The following is a 16,888-nucleotide window of genomic DNA, read 5'->3' as shown; positions in this document are numbered from 1 at the left end:
TTGCGGCAACCGATCGGGTGGTTTCCACTACACTGGTGGTCGAGCGCGACGAGCCGGCCCACGCCTATAAGGTACAGCGGCCAATTTATTTCATTAGTGAGGTACTCAGCGAATCCAAGATCAGGTACCCACAGATTCAGAAACTGCTCTACGCCATACTGATAACATCCCGAAAGTTGAGACATTACTTCGACGGATATCGTGTGGTAGTCATGACCGAGTATCCTTTGGGGGACATCATTCGCAATAAGGATGCGAACGGGTGCATCGTCAAATGGGCAATGGAGCTATGCCCCCTTTCCTTGGAATTTGCAAGCCGTACTACAATCAAGTCTTAGGCACTCGTCGATTTCATCGTTGAGTGGACAGACTTAAGCACGCCTGCCTCTTCGGGATCCGACGAATATTGGACGATGTACTTCGACGGTTCTCTCAACATTGACGGTGCGGGAGCAGGAGTTCTTTTCGTGTCACCATCCAAGCAGCAGCTCTGGTACGTCCTTAGGATTTATTTCCCAGCATCTAATAATGCCGCCGAGTATGAAGCATGCCTGCATGGTCTACGCATTGCGATTGAGCTTGGAGTTAAACGTCTCTATGTCTATGGAGATTCGGCTCTGGTCATCAACCAACTCAACAAGGACTAGGACACGACCAGTGAAAAGATGGACGCATATTGCAAATCGATAAGAAAGCTGGAAGGCAGGTTCTATGGCATCGAGTACATACACGTGGTCCGGGACAAGAACCAAGCAGCAGATGCGTTGTCAAAGTTAGGATCATCCCGAGCCAAAATCCCACATGGCGTATTCGTCCAAGACCTGCTCATGCCTTCCATTGAAGACGAAGATTCAACGACCAACAAAGTTTCAGACCAGCAATTAGTGGCTACGGTTCCGGCGCCGAGCACAATCGAGCCGCTTCCGACCACTCATGAGCCGGACTGGAGAACGCCTTTCATCAAGTACTTGACAGATGGTAGCGGTTATACCGATCGAACAGAAAATGAGCGCCTGATGCGTCGTAGTAAGCAGTATCTGCTCGTCGACGGCAATTTATGGCGCAAAAATGCTAAGGAGGAAATCTTGATGAAGTGTATAACCCAGGAGGAAGGCGAGCATCTCCTAGACCAAATCCACTCTGGCTCCTGCGGCAACCACGCTGGCCTCAAGAACACTGGTCGGTAAGGCTTTCCGAGCAGGGTTCTATTGGCCGTCAGCAGTGGCCGACGCAGAGAAGCTAGTCCGCCGCTGTGAAGGTTGTCAGTTCTTCTCCAAGAGAATCCATGTACCAGCACATGAGATCCAGACGATTCCAGCCTCTTGGCCCTTCGCCTGCTGGGGACTGGACATGGTCGGGCCTTTCAAACCAGCTCCTGGGAAATTTACATGCATCTTCGTGCTAATTGATAAATTTTCTAAGTGGATAGAATACATGCCTCTGGTACAGGCATCTTCAGAGAAAGCTGTCACATTCCTCGACCAGGTCATCCACCGTTTCGGTGTGCCCAACAGCATCATTACTGATTTGGGCACTCAGTTCACCGGGAACGCTTTTTGGGACTTCTGTGATGAAAGGAGCATAGTTGTAAAATACGTCTCGGTGGCGCACCCTAGAGCTAATGGACAAGTCGAGCGGGCAAATGGCATGATTTTGGACGCATTGAAGAAGAGGATGTACAGAGAAAACGATAAAGCTCCTGGTAGATGGCTCAAGGAGCTACCAGCCGTGGTCTGGGGCCTCCGAACTCAGCCTAGTCGTAACACCGGCGTCTCACCATACTTTATGGTTTACGGCGCTGAGGCAGTCCTCCCACTAGATATAGCTTTCAGATCAGCACGGGTAGAGAACTTCGACGAGGGCAAGGTCAAGGAAGTACGGGAGCTAGAAATCAACAGCGCAGAGGAGAAAAGGCTCAATTCTTGCGTGCGCACGGCCAAGTACCTTGCTGTTTTGCGCAGGTACTACAACAAGAACGTTAAAGAGCGTTTCTTCATGGTCGGGGACTTAGTACTGAAGTGGAAGACGAACCAGGCCGGCGTCCACAAACTCGCAACCCCATGGGAGGGACCCTTCATGATCAAAGAGCCAATGATCGTGCATCCCACGAAAGCTATCGCCGTATGGAATATGATACTACCCACGACCCTCCTGGTTTGAAGCAATTTACTCCACACCTTTGCTAAGTCATATGGCCCTATTGATGCAAAAGTGGATCTGCAAACACAAAGGGCTAATACCCGAATCGATATCCAAAGCGTGCCAGTCGATTTGACCTGTTAATCGACAAGGATGAAGATACGAGCACTTTGGTCCTGACAACAGCGATACGCCCGGAAGTCACGGCCAAGAGGTACTCATGCGGAACTCGAGAATCGCTGAAGGTCGCACTGAAGCTATGCAACTCACCGAATCAATGAGAACTCGTAAAAAGGGAAAATATGCAAATTGACGAAATCAGCCGTAAAGTAAGTAGATGCAAAATAGGAGTAAAAATTGGTTTTGATATTGATTGATATATCTTTTATTACATTGCCCCTCAATCTATATTTATACCCTGATCTAAAGAGACATAACCAAACACAACTAGGACACCAAGACCATATCTAAGGAAACACGCGACTCTTACATGAATCATACTCTAACAAATACAGAAAAGGAAATCAACTCCTATCTATTTCCCTATCCGCCTTGATTACGATGGAAATCTCATCGACCTCCTCTCCATCGGCATACTTCCTGTTCCATCGGCAGTAGTCTTCAAGCCTTCCTTCATCGGCATCGACAATAACATTTCCAACCTTATCGGCAATGCCCGAGTCTAAATCAACCTCTCCATCGATCACCACCATTCATCGGCAACCATCTTTACAAGCTGATTTTCATCGGCTGTCAGTGTATATAGTAACTTTCCTCCTACCGATTAGCCCACTTTGATCATTTTAACACGTGCAAAAAATGGTGTCAACACATGCCCCCCAATTTCGGAGTATAAAACCATTAATGCTCCAAAATTTACTCCAGACAACGTTTGCCTTCGCCCAATTACCGTAACTCATCCTTCAAGCCAAAACTTGATCTGCTATCAAATCTAATCAAATCTAATCCTGATTCACGCACCTCAGTAAATATCGCACAATTGCCAACGACTCTTGCCCTGATTATGGTTAAGATACCGAAACAATAATCCATCGGCAAGATCCTAACATAACAATGCCGCCACTTTCAGAATTAAAATATCCTGTACCGATATCTCTTCTAAGTCATGATTACTTGCCATCAACTCATCTGTACAATCCCATGATTATCGTGTGAACAGTTACCATATCCATCTGAACCACCTCAACCTACATGCACACGGCATAGAGATAAGTCCAAAATACACCTACTCCAAGCGGCTTATAAATAGATTTCTCCGGAACACTCGTCTTCTACCCTCAGACTCCAATCTTTGACATTTTCTCTTTTTGGCGGTGACTCCAACGAACAACTACGCGACCTCAACCAACAAGAACTCTTCTCCAGCATCAACATCGAGTCTCCGGCTCGTGCCCCCATCTACCTCAAGATAATGGCAATCAACTTCGACGTCCCTACTGGTTCGTTCCACTTTCGTTACCTTTTACCTCGATTCCTCTGGTCTTTGCGAGTTCATATAGTTGGTAATTTTTCTTTTCTTTTGTTCTTCGGATCCTCTAAACTTAGGAACTGCGCAACAAATTAGTTTCTAACCGATCAGCCGCATGTCCAATGCCTAGGACCAATGGGCAACCCAGATCCAACTGATCTGATTAATGCAGAGGTTAACAGAATCCCCTTTAGAGCCCAAAATTTCTCTCTGAATTTATGGAAAGATACATTCCGATCTTGTCCCAAAACCACCAAAGGGTGGAAAGATTGGTACTTGAGGGTTAATAGGTCGACTGCAAGTACACTGGGCAGAACGGAAGCTAGACCAATGCATTAGGCTATCTATTGCCGATATGCAGAAGAATGAGTCAATGATGATTACAGCTGCTTACTTCTGGTCAGACACAACAAACACTTTTATGTTTGGACATGGCCTAGCTACTCCCACACTTGCCGATGTCTACATGCTCACTGGTTTGGATATTTCAACTACCGATGAAGGCTCCATCTATGGCAGAAAATCTGAATATAGGGTGAATACCCGCAACATCAGCGGTTGGACAGGATACATTCAAGAATGCCAGAAGACCGGGACAGTTAACCAGAGGGAACATGCCACATTCTTGAATATGTGGTTAGAAAAATTTATCTTCTGTGGTCGATCAGTAGGACCAACCAATGCCTTCCTCCCCACGGCTGAACTCTTGGCCAATGGTGTAAGGTTCCCTCTTGGCCGATACCTTCTGAGCTCCACTTATCATCTTCTTCATCAAGTGTCTCAGAAACTTTTGCTTGGTGAACCCATCGGCAACTTAGGAGGCCCGTGGTGGTTTATCAACATGTGGCTAAATACCCATATGCACAAACGTTTGCAATGGGACTTCTTTGCCCAACAATTCCCACAAGAAATTGCTGAAGACCATGTGCTTGGGGATGAGGAATCGGCAACACGCTCACCCCTCAATTTTGGTGAAGCCATAATTGTCCTCCCTAGAACAGAGGCCAATGAAGACCAGATCGGCAGATTCTTCCAAACCTTCTACAATGGTCTTTCTCGTGATCATAGGGCCTGGGTACCTTATATTGACGAAGAAAATAGATTCCCCCTTCTTTTCAACTTTGCCGATGACACTCTGAATCAGGATAACAAACTCATGATGGCCATCATTACTCCCAGGGCAATCCCAGTAAACACATTCGGTAGCGGGAAAAACACCAATATCACGTATGAGTTTTACAATCCATCGGCAGTATCCCATCAATTGGCTTTTGGGCAACTACCAATCAAACTTTGCTTTGCCAATGTGATCAAACCTAGAGAAACAATCACCTGCGGAACGGATTGGAGCAAGGTAGTACGACTCTCCCTCGATGCCGATACTATAGATGTCGATCTATCCATCTAGACACCAGTATCTTTCATCATCGAGTCATATAAGCAATGGTGGCGAGAGTGGAGGGAACAACTGTTTGCAACATCTGCTCACACATATCAGCACATGATCGACCCTGAATACGCCATTCCTGATGACGCAGTAAGTTTCTTTTAACTCTCTTCTGCTTTTTCCTCTCATATATCGGTAACTAACCTTCTCTTAACAGGTTAACAACCCAGCACCAACTATGAGCAAAAGTGGGAAACCCTTCGATCTTCGGCCTGTTTCCCCGATATCACTGATCGGCTACAACGCCCCCACCTTAGCTGCTTTGACTCACCAGAAGACCCGTGCCAAGACCATCACCTCCAAGTCCAAATTAGCTACAGCTAGGGCCACTCCATCGGCTGCTGCTACAACCCTGGTCAAGGCATTCAAGGTAACAACCCTGTTTATTTCTACTCATGCCAATCACAAACTGTATTAACATTAATCATCAGGGTGTAAGAGCCGCTGTTGGATCGTCATCGGCAATTCCTCTGATATCAAGCACCACTTCTTCTGAACAAACCTTCAGAGGTATTCCTTTGATTTCATATTTTATCTGTTAAATATCATACCTTACACTTGTTTTGCAGCAACAAATGGGTACATCGGCAAGCGTACCAGATGTCCAAGCTTCACAACCAATAAGTGCCGATGCCCCCCTAGCCAACCGTTGCTGATGCCTAAGCAAAGCGCAAAGCCTTAACAGATGCCGAGGCACAGCCAAAACGATAGAAGTCCATGCCGATCCCCACATCTGCCCCAATGTCTGCAATTCGCCTAGAATCAGTCGATGTAACTGAGCAAGCAGTTAATCCTCCTGTACAGGACATACCATCGGTCATCATACCCTAAGAGCCAACCACCGATGAGGTCACAGAGGATATCCCATCGGCAAGCTCAGCCGATCCTCCACACGGCATACTCTAGGCTGCTTCCTCCAGCCAAGTATAGGAAATTGCCTTGAAACAGGTAAGCCGATTGACCTAGTCGATTTATAATATTCATACTTATCCTTAACTGACCTCTTTTTCTTTTCCTCAGGAACAAGACTCCCCAAATAGCCTATTTTCCTTTACCATTGACGTTTCTGACGATGATAGAGAGGAAACAAGTTCTTCCCTTGCACTGGGAACAATATCGGTAGAAACTAAGTCCAAGTTGGAAGCTCTCCTAAACTTGTTACAGCAGGATACCACCCAACTGGTAGATGACTCGGACCCCGCAAAGGCAATTTTCAAAACAATCCGTGGCTAGGTCCCTGCCGATGTTGAAGAAGTACTCTTCCCAGCAGCCCATTTAGAAAGTCGCCAACTGCAATATCAACGGGCTGCTCAACGCATTGCCGATAGAGTAGCTCAGGCTCAACTCAAAGAAGAGATGCTACAACTGAAACAAATTGCCGATGAGAAGCACAAGGGCATCGGCAACTTGCAGACTTCGAGCGCTGAACTTAAGCAGAAAATCTTAGATTTATCGGCAAAGAAGATGGCTCTATTGGCTAAATTGAAAGAAGTCGAGGCAGCCTTAACTCATGCTCAACAAGAAGAAAGCTAGCTACCCAATGCCATCAAGGCCCTTCAGCAAGAAAGAGACACCCAGGCTCGCAAAGCCTTGGCCATGAAGAAAAAACTCAAGCCTGTGGAGGGTGCTACCGATGAAGACATCAAAGAAATGAAGGAAGCCGACCAGATTCGCCTGCGTGCGATATTGGCTATCCAATCCTTGTTAAACTTGTAAATCTTGTCTATTGCATCGGCACTTTACGAGACATTGACATCCTTGTATAATTCTAGCCAATAGGACTGTTATCAGCACTTATACTTTTATACATCCATCCAGATACTAGGGTAATATTTCTTTAAATATTTTCCATTTAATGCTCTGGGAAACACGACCCCTTCGAGGGTTTCTAGAATATATGCGTTACTAGGAACAGACTGATTTATCCGATATGGACCTTCCCAATTAGGAGACCACTTTCCGAACTTTGAACTTTTAGTCCCAATCGGTAAAATCAATTTCTAGACCAGATCTCCATCGGCAAACTCCTTTACCTTCACCTTCTTGTCATACCATTTGGCTACTCTTTTCTTATTTTCTTCGATTCTAACTAGAGCCCTTAACCGATGACCCACCACATCTTCCAACTCATCCTTCATAAGAGTATCATAATCATCGGCTGTCAGCTGATTTTGAGAACGTATTCGCCTAGAGCCAGTTTTAATTTCCCAAGGCAATACTACGTTGTGTCCATATACTAACTGATAAGGCGTTACTTTGGTTGCACCATGACATGACATCTGATATAACGACAAGGCTTCATTTAATACTGTATGCCACCTCTTAGGATTTTCTTTAATTTTGCGCTTAATGAGTTTGATGATCCCTTTGTTAGAAGCCTCAGCCTGACCATTAGCTTGAGCATAATATGGAGAAGAATTTAAAACTTTAATTCCCATACCTACAGCAAACTCATCAAATTCTCCTGATGTAAACATAGTACCCTGATCGGTAGTGATAGTTTGAGGAATACCAAATCGGTAAACAATATGCTTTTTCACAAAATCAATCATATTAGCCGATGTCACCTTTTTTAAAGGAATTGCCTCAACCCATTTTGTGAAATAATCGGTAGCAACCAGAATAAATTTATGTCCTTTGCTCGATGGTGGATAAATCTGACCGATGAGATCGATAGCCCATCCTCGGAATGGCCAAGGTTTAATTATAGGGTTCATAGCCGATGCAGGCGCTCTTTGAACATTACCAAACTTTTGACACCCCTGACATCCTTTAAAATACTTAAAACAATCTTCAAGAATAGTCGGTCAATAGTATCCATTCCTTCTGATCATCCACTTCATCTTGAAAGCCGATTGATGCGCTCCACACACTCCTTCATGAATTTCACCCATCAAGCTTTTCGATTCATCACTGCTAACACATCTGAGTAAAACTCCATCTATAGTTCGATAATATAATTCATCATCGAGGAGCACATACTTGGTAGCTTGGAACCTTATACGTCTTTCAACCTTTTTATATGGATCCTTTAAATAATCGACAATCTCCTTTCTCCAGTCATCGGTACCGACTACCGATGTTAGCACTTCTTGAATAGGCTGATACCCTAAAGCATGCTGAGCTAGTCGATTAGCCTCTTCATTATGCAGTCAAGAAATATGTTCAAGACAAAAATCTCTAAACCCTTTCAACAATTGCAAACATCTTTCATAATACGAAATTAGAACTTCACTTCGGCATTCATAAATCCCTAGCCAATTGATTTATAACTAGCATAGAATCACCAAAGATTTCAACAGCATCGACACGTATCTCCTTCAGCAATTCTAACCCTTTTATCAAGGCTTGGTATTCAGCCTGATTGTTTGTCGATGTAGCAATAATCGGCAATGAAAATTCATACTTCTTTCCTTGAGGTGAAATCAATACAATGCCAATACCTGCTCCTTCGCCACATGTGGACCCATCGAAGAAAAGTGTCCAAGGAGCAACCTCCAGAGAGTCCACTGTGTTACAATGCTGAGTGACAAAATCAGCCATAACCTGCCCCTTAACTGCCTTAGTCGATTCATAATGTAGTTCAAATTCTGATAATGCTAAAATCCACTTGCCGATTCTACCACTTAATATCGGCATCGACAGCATATACTTGACTACATCGTCTTTGCATATGACCGTACATTCGGCAGATAACAAATAATGTCTTAATTTGACACAAGAAAAGTATAAACACAGACATAATTTTTCGATGGCTGAATACCTTGTCTCAGCATCCACTAATCTTCTACTCAAATAATAAATAACACGCTCTTTCCCTTCAAATTCTTGAATAAGAGCTGAACCAATAACGGTATCATCAGTTGACAAATACAACCTGAAAGGTTTCCCATGTTGAGGTGGAACTAGCACTGGAGGATTTGTCAAATATTTTTTAATCTCATCTAGGGCTAACTGCTGCTCAGCTCCCCATACAAATTCCTGATTGGCTTTCAATTTAAGTAATGGACTGAAAGCCTTGATCCTTCCCGACAGATTAGATATGAATCTTCTAATGAAATTAATCTTATCGATCAAAGATTGCAATTCAGTTTTAGTGGCAGGAGCAACCACCTTGTTAATTGCATCAATAGACTTCCTACTGATTTTGATGCCCCGCTGATGCACCATAAAACCCAAAAATTGACCTGCCGATACACCAAATGCACATTTATTAGGATTCATCTTCAATCCATGCTTCCTTGTGCACTCCAATATCTTTCGTAAATTGGCTAGATGTTTTGTGATATCTCCAGACTTAATCACTATGTCATCAATGTAGATCTCCACTAATGTGCCGATGTATTCATGAAAAATAAAGTTCATAGCTCTTTGATAAGTAGCGCCGGCATTTTTCAAACCAAACGTCATGACTACCCACTCAAACAACCCTACATGACCTGGACATCTAAAAGCAGTCTTGGGAATATCTTCTTCAGCCATGAATATTTGATTGTAACCTGCATTACCATCCATGAAGCTGATAATTTGATGTCCGGCTGCAGCATCAATCAACAAATCAGCAATCGGCATTGGATAGCCATCCATCGGTGTGGCTTTGTTAAGATTCCTGAAATCAATACAAACACGAAGTTTTCCATTTTTCTTATAAACAGGAACCACATTAGAGATCCACTCTACATATCAACACTGCCAAATAAACTTTGCCTCAATTAATTTAGTTATTTTGGCCTTAATGTCAGGAAGTATATTAGGGTTGCATCGGCGTGCTGGCTGCTGATGTGGCCGAAATCCAGATTTGATAGGTAACCGATGTTCAACTATCGATCGGTCTAATCCAGGTATCTCAGTATAATCCCAAGCAAAACAATCTTTATACTCTTTTAACAAATCAGTCATTTGCTGCTTACACTTGGAATCTAACTTAGCACTAATAAAAGTAGGTCTTGGCCTATCGCCATCACCAATATCTACTTCTACTAAATCATCTGCCGATATGAACCCTTGACCTAATTTTCCATCATTGGCAAACCTATCTATTAAAACTCTTCTTCAGAACCGACTGCTTGGATCGGTGGAATTTCATAATCAGCAACTCTAAGAAACTATTTTTCCCAAACTTCTCCTGATATGCATTTATTTCGCTCATAAGTATCTGATTCTGCCGATGCGATGATATAAGAAGAATCACCAGGAACAACCTTAATCTTGTCCCCAATCCACTGTACGAGGCATTGATGCATTGTAGAAGGAACACAACAATTAGCATGAATCCAATCCCTCCCTAGAAGCAAATTATATGCACCCTTGCCATTAATAACAAAGAACGTCGTCGGCAAAGTTTTGCTACCGATGGTCAATTCAACGCATACTGCCCCTTTAGCCTGTGACACATTGCCTTCAAAATCCTTCAGCATCATATCGGTTTTGGTCAAGTCTTGATCTCCCTTACCAAGTTTCCGATACATCACATAAGGCATAATATTAATCGCAGCCCCTCCATCAATAAGTATCTTAGATACAGGCTGCCCATCAACTCTGCCTTTCACAAACAAAGCTTTAAGATGCTGTCTCTCGTCATCAGTAGGTTTCTCAAAAACAGCCATCATTGGATCTAGTGTCAACTGAGCTACTTGATCATAGAGAACAACTTCGTCCTCATTATCAGATAGTGCCAAAAACTCCATCGGCAACATGAATACCATATTAACATCTGCCGATGGACCCTTATTTTTGTGTTTTACCTGCCACTGCTGATGACCAGACCTCTCATTGGAGGAATTTTCCTCTCGGTATAAATCCTCCTGATGCTCACGTTGCATCCTTCTTCTCTGTGTCTTTGTCAGACCCTCCGGGCACCATCGAGGAAACTTGGTCTTCCAAACCGGCTGATAACAGGTCCCAGTTGATTCTACACGGCGTATATTAGGGTCCCTATAGAATATTTCTTCATCAAGAACTCTTGCGTTTGCCATCTCCTCAAGCTCCTCTTGATTCCTTGGAAAATATCCAGCGCGTTTACCAAGCCTTTCATGTACACTAAGTCTGCCCCCCAGCCGATCATGCACTGATGCTCTGCCTCTGATCGGCTCATTAACAAATAAACCCTGATTGCCAGGTTGAAACCTCCTTTCTGACCGATTGACCCCATAATAACCATTGCACTCAGGGCAATTTTCAACAGTTGGCAATTTAATACCTTCTTCCCAACAATGGATGAAAAACGAGCACCTCCAATGATTTTTATGCCAATACCATTCTTCCCGACGTCTCTCTTCTTGCTGTTGTCGATATCGGTCCTTATGCTGACGCCAATCCTCCTACTGCCTTCGATGAGTAATCACAATGCTAGGTCGAGGAGGATTTTTGGAACTACTGCTTTCTCCCAGCAAACCCTTACTTTTTGCATCATCGGTAGTTATCCGATGTTGGGGATCCACTGATGCGTTTTTCTCAGCAACCTCTGACGTCAATACCTTGGTCTTCCCTTTGGCCTCCAACATATTTGCTAGAAAAGGGTATTGATCAATTTTCATCAGCTTCTAGGCTTTGGAAGTACCAAACTTAATTCTCCCAGATTCAATAGCCGATTGTAACTGTTGCCTGAACACCTTACACTCATTTGTACTGTATGAAGTTGCATTATGCCATTTGCAGTACAAGATCTTCTTCAACTCTTCTGCCAATGGGATAACATGATTAGGTGATAGCTTAATTTGGCCCTCTTGAAGCAGAAGATCAAATATTTTGTCGGCCTTGGTGATATCAAAGGTAAACTTTTCTGGCTCTTTCTGACCAAAGGGACAAGATATCGGCTTTTTATTCTTAACCCACTCAGCTAAGCCGATAACTGGTTCTTCATCAGAATCAGAATCTCCTACTTCTTCAACAAATGATACTTTTTACTCCAATTCTTTTTAGGTTCAAAGGCCCTAGTATCTTGATCAGAGATCCTTTGCATAAGATGACTGAGGCTTTCAAACTCCTGAGAAGCATATCTATCTTTAAGATGTGGCAATAATCCTTGGAAAGCCAGATCGACAAGCTGCCGATCATCCAGCACCAGGCTGTAGCACTTATTTTTTACATCTCGTAGCCTTTGCACAAAGCTCTCTACCGATTCATCATTACGTTGTCTTAATTTTACTAAATCGGTAAGCTTCTTTTCATGGATTCCAGCAAAGAAATACTTATGAAATTGTTTTTCTAGATCAACCCAAGTAATAATAGAATTTGGTGGTAATGAAATGAACCATGTAAATGCCGATCCAGACAAAGATGATGAAAATAATCGAACTCTTAATTCATCTCTGCTAGCTGCCTCTCCACATTGAATAATGAAGCGATTGACGTGTTCCATTGTTGATGTGTCATCTTGCCCAGAGAATTTAGTGAAATCTGGTACCTTGTACTAATTTGGGAGAGGAATTAAATCATATGCAGGAGGGTATGGAGTCCGATAAGAATAAGTATTGACCTTGGGTTTTATTCCAAACTGATCCTTCATAATCTTTGCTATCTTATCGGCCCAAAAAGCATCAGCCGCCTGCTGACGAACTGGCTGAATTTCTATGGGAGGTGCCTGCTGATATCCCTCCACATATCTTTGTGGCCCACGATCTCCAGCAATCGGCATATTTGCCGTTACTTGTGGCCCATTAACCTGTTGGAAAGGATTCATCGGCTGAGCTGCCGATGCTTGATTCTAGAAACCAGCTTACATATGACCTTGTTGAATCCCTGCAACCTGTTGATTTTGCTAAACTATATGTTGAACAGGTATCTATCCTGACCAACCATTATTAGAACTCATCAGTACAAAACTCACCGATGGCTAGTAATTTGCTGACATTGTTGGATAATTATAACCAGCTTGAGGCATGAACTGAACCCTAGTTTGACTGATAATAAGGGCTTTCTGCTGCATCGGCAGTAAGCTTGCCAATGGACTTGAATTGGGTGTTTGAACCAAAGGCATCTAGAAACCTCCTGGAGTTGGTTGCACAGTAGTTGCTGTGGCATATTGAGGCACTTGAGCCATCGGCAAAACAGCCGATGGTATAGGAGCTTTTCCTACTGCGTCAAACACTTGAGGTAACCCAGGATTGAAAGAAGATGACTCCGGAGGCATACCATATCCCCACCAATTAGCAGGAATCTGTCTATTCTGAGACACAGGGCCTGACATAGCTGATGCCGCTAGATCTATATTAAGCTGAACTCATCCTCCTGATAGTACTGGATCTGATCGTATCGGTGTAGATTGAATATTAGGTAAGCCTGCCGATACTGGAGGAGAAGTAACTTCTGTACCCACAATGGCTGAGGGAGCCGATGGAGTATTAACAGATGCCAGCTCTGGTTGGTGATAGGCAGGCCCAACGTAATGCTGTGACGCTTGTCCTTCTTTGAGAGTTCGAACCACAGCATTATGAACAGTATTGGACAGTACATTGGAATGATTAATCAAAGCATGATTTAGTGCAGAATTAACCATCTCTTGAAGTTTACCAGGATTGGAGTCAAAGGTAACCTGCCGAGGCAACGGCAAATCTTGCTTCTAGATGACTTGTCCACTCTTGTTTAGGCTAAACGATTTTAGACAAAGCTGCCTGTATTCTTCTACAGCCTTTTCCATAGCCTGCCTCTGCTCTTCCTTAAGATCTTCTGATACCACGATAATGTTCCCTGAATTGATCTCGGAATTGAACATATTGATCGGATTGATTTGTCCCATCGGGCGTGCCAAAAGATGTGTTGATGCAAAAGTGGATCTGCAAACACAAAGGGCTAATACCCGAATCGATACCCAAAGCGTGCCAGTCGATTTGACCTGTTAATCGACAAGGATGAAGATACGAGCACTTTGGTCCTGACAATAGTGATACGCCCGGAAGTCACGACCAAGAGGTACTCATGCGGAACTCGAGAATTGCCGAAGGTCGCACTGAAGCTATGCAACTCACCGAATCAATGAGAACTCATAAAAAGGGAAAATATGCAAATTGACAAAATCGTCGTAAAGTAAGTAGATGCAAAATAGGAGTAAAAATTGGTTTTGATATTGATTGATATATCTTTTATTACATTGCCCCTCAATCTATATTTATACCCTGATCTAAAGAGACATAACCAAACACAACTAAGACACCAAGACCATATCTAAGGAAACACGCGACTCTTACATGAATCATACTCTAACAAATATAGAAAAAGAAATCAACTCCTATCTATTTCCCTGTCCGCCTTGATTATGATGGAAATCTCACCGACCTCCTCTCCATCGGCATACTTCCTGTTCCATCGGTAGTAGTCTTCAAGCCTTCCTTCATCGGCATCGACAATAACATTTCCAACCTTATCGGCAATGCCCGAGTCTAAATCAACCTCTCCATCGATCACCACCATTCATCGGCAACCATCTTTACAAGCTAATTTTCATCGGCTGTCAGTGTATACAGTAACTTTCCTCCTGCCGATTAGCCCACTTTGATCATTTTGACACGTGCAAAAAACGGTGTCAACAGGCCCAAGAACTTCAAGCTCGAAAAACTTCAGAAGTACGACGGCAAGGAGAACCCCGAATTATGGGTCATGCTCTACGAAACCACGTGCAGATCAGCCATGGCTGATGAGCACATCATGTCTAACTACTTCCCAGTTGCCGTCAGCCATGCAGGCCACCAATGGCTAGTCAGCTTGCTGGTGAACAACTTTGATTCTTGGCAAGAGCTCAAGCAAGCATTCATCGACAACTTCATTGCTACTTGCGAGCAACCCGACAACAAATATGATCTGCAGCGGATCTGAGATTGCAAAGATGAGCCATTGCGCGAGTACGTCCGATGCTTCTCGGAGATGTGCATCAAGGTCCCATCAATCTCTAACAATGAGGCAATCGAGGCTTTCATCACTGGTCTCTGCTTCCACGATGCCCTAAGGGACAAGCTCCTCCGCAAGAGACCTGAATCAGTCACAGCGCTCCTGGCTACTGCTAAAAAATATGTGGATGCCGATGATGCTAAAAAGATAATCATTGAAGAAGCAGCAAGGGTTCCACGCTCCAACCACCCCCCACACCGCGACGACTACCGCGGCAACCGTGGTCGGAACGACAATTTTGATCGCCGCAACCAGCACAACGATTCCTGCGACCACCGCGACCAGCGTAATCAGTGGCGTAATCGCCATGATGATTACAGGGGCAAGCGTTCTTGGGAGGACGACGGCGAGGTCAACACCATCAAAAAAGGTGACGAACATCGCAACTACAAAGAAGACTACGCCAAAGCATTGAAAGGACCCTACCAGCTCCATCCCAAGTCCAACCACACCATGGATAATCGCCATGTTCTCAAATCTATCCTCACGCGCCAACAGGCTCCGGATACATCCGACAAGCCTAACGACGCAGGGGAACAATGCAACGAGGATAATGACGATGAAGATGTAGATCCCCATCACAAGTACATCAAGCCAACCGATCGCGTCCACACCATCATTGGAGGCAAAGTGTCCATTGAGACCAAACGAGAACGCAAGCTGCTCGCCCGCGCTTGCTTGAACATGGCCAACGCCGACAACCTCATCGCCGATCCGTGGCTCCCTCCTTGGTCTCACCGTGAGATCTCCTTTAGTACAAAGGAGCAATGGGCTGTGATACCTTAGCCAGGACGTTTTCCTCTTGTTCTCAATCCTTGTATCAACAAGGTTTAGTTCGACAGAGTCCTGATTGACGGCGGCAGTTCCATTGATATACTGTTCAAGAATAGTTTGTGAACCCTAAAGATAACCCAGGCTGATCTCAAGTAGATCTCAAGCATAGTTCTGGGGTGTTCTCCCCAGACAGAGCTCTACACCTCTTGGGCAGATCACGCTACCTGTGCAATTTGGTACCCCAGACCACTTCCGCACCGACTACGTCAACTTCGTGGTCGCTGACTTCGATGGCACCTACCATGCTATCCTTGGTCGACCAGCGCTCACCAAATTCATGGCCATACCTCGCTACAGGTATTTGGTGCTCAAGATGCCTACTGAGAAAGGGGTTCTAACTCTCAGGGGCAACGTATACGTAGCTTATACCTATGAGGATGACAGTTTCAAAATAGCAGAGGCTCACAACCTCTCTATTCGCATGGCCGAGACCACGCTCGACGCTAAGAAGACCCTAGCCGACCACCTAGAGATCCCAGAGCTTGAGGCCCCATGCAAGAACATCAAGTCCAAAGAGCACAAAGCAATCTAGCTAGTCGACGGTGATCCCAGCAAAACAGCCCTTATTGGGGCCAACCTGGATCCTAAATAGGAAGACGCGCTCATCAGGTTCTTAAGGAACAACATGAGTGTGTTCACATGGAAACCCGCTGACATGCCCGGTGTACCTTAGAACTTGATCGAGCACTCCTTAAATGTCGACGGCAAGGCCAAACCTATCAAGCAGAAGCTACGATGGTTCGCTCGTGACAAAAAGGAGGCTATTAGGGTAGAAGTTACATGGCTTTTGGCAGCCAGATTTATCAAAGAAGTGTATCATCTAGAGTGGTTAGCCAACCCAGTTCTTGTACGCAAAAAGAATAATGAATGGAGAATGTGCGTTGATTACCCTGATCTCAACAAACACTACCCTAAAGACCCCTTCGGCTTACCTCGCATAGACGAGGTCGTAGATTCAACTACCGGTTGTGAGCTGCTTTCCTTTCTCGATTGCTACTCTGGTTATCACCAGATTGCTCTAAAAAGGACGACCAGATCAAGACATCCTTCATCACGCCTTTCGGCGCCTACTGCTAGACGACCATGTCGTTCGGGCT

The sequence above is a fragment of the Miscanthus floridulus genome, chromosome 6 (genome assembly GCF_019320115.1).
Source record: "Miscanthus floridulus cultivar M001 chromosome 6, ASM1932011v1, whole genome shotgun sequence".
Classification (NCBI taxonomy): domain Eukaryota; kingdom Viridiplantae; phylum Streptophyta; class Magnoliopsida; order Poales; family Poaceae; genus Miscanthus; species Miscanthus floridulus.
This window is presented reverse-complemented; position numbering follows the sequence as displayed.